Below are 1564 nucleotides of genomic sequence, written 5' to 3' on the forward strand. Positions count from 1 at the left end.
CCATATAGGTGTTTCTGGTTGCTAACACTTCACCTCGACATTCCCATAAGTCAAACATCGTTCGCATCCTAGCCAGGCGGGCCTTCATGCCCGATCACCAGTACAAGATTTTATAGATCCTAATATCTCTTATCAAACCAAGACGACTAGAATATCGAAGCCGGTGTGCTTTGCCCAACACAAGTTCCCTAAAGTTGTCATATAATGAGATCCACACTCGTTCCTTGAGGTAGCGAATATCGTCTGTCCTGCCAAAGGTTGCTTCTCCATGCCCCGGGGTTTAACTTGAAAATTCTCTTCCTTTTGTTCTCTAGTTTGAACAGAGCGAGTCCGATCAGGTAAGTTAGAGTCAATAGCAAGCTGCAAAGCTCGTGCACGTCCAGGTTTCACGGTCGTATTCATTCAAAAGTTTCATCCAGCGGTGCCATCACATGTTTAGCTCACACGGGAGGCCCTTGTGATCGGTCTAGGTAGTGCATTTGGTACCGTCCACGTAGTGCCTCCAACTTAAATCCAAAGACCATGGTTTCCACCGCAGGTTGTGACTCATGAAACTCTTCTTGTAAATCCACTACGTAAGCCATTACTTCCTCGTGTTGTGTTGGCGTGTAACTGGAACTCTGATTTGAACCATCTTGGTATACCACTAGTTCACTCGCACCCTCGGGCAAAGACGATGCTCAGAGCATTGCAGAGTTGGAATTCGAAAGCTGAAAAGACATCCTCCTGTTTTGTCTTCCACGAACACAGCACCCTGCTGTGCTAAATTTAAGCTGCGCGATCATCGAAAATCCTGTGGTGAATCTACGATAGAGTCTAGTGTGACCAAGAAATTGCTGCTTCCTCGAAGGGATCTTTGGTGCCGAACAATATCTAACGAAATGGGTCTTTAGCGAGATCCACATTTATTCCCACTTCGTTGATCATATGACCAAAAATGTATATCCCGAATCCAGAAGTTACCTCTAACAAGACTTCGCGCGGAGTGGCTCCTCCCTCAGGAGCTCTAAAATAAGGTACAAACGCCGCCCATGATGTTCCTTCCTCTTGAGAATGATCCAGAACGTAATCCATAAATATGATCGATTCCTGTGGTCCCTAAAGCTGCTGGTGTATTGGATAACTCAATGGTCATGGTGTACAAAGTCGCAATGGCCGTATTGCGATCGATATGCCGTTTCAGGAACATTCTCCTCTTGGTCTTCCGTCAATACATGGTCGAGGCAAACAGTTCTTGATTGTCACCTTGCTGAGTTCTGGATAATCTGTACGAAAAGGCTTTATCTTCTCGAATATAGCTGGGGCTTCCCAAAGCGAACAAAAACTATGTCCAATAAAAATCCTGTCCAACAGTTCCTGTAGATAGTCCTTGCAACTTTCCTGGTGCAAGGCGGTATGTAGCACGAGTAATCAGGGTTGTCCCTGTCGTGAGATCAAACTGAGATTCTGCCTAACAGTGGTGGAAGTAAATCTGTAAGCTCTTCGGGTAGCACGCTGAGGGGAATCACGACAATTGGTGGATCCTCGATCCTCTTTTCCTCAGCCTCAACATCAGTAACGATTG

The sequence above is a fragment of the Helianthus annuus genome, chromosome 6, assembly GCF_002127325.2.
Source record: "Helianthus annuus cultivar XRQ/B chromosome 6, HanXRQr2.0-SUNRISE, whole genome shotgun sequence".
In the NCBI taxonomy this organism is placed as follows: domain Eukaryota; kingdom Viridiplantae; phylum Streptophyta; class Magnoliopsida; order Asterales; family Asteraceae; genus Helianthus; species Helianthus annuus.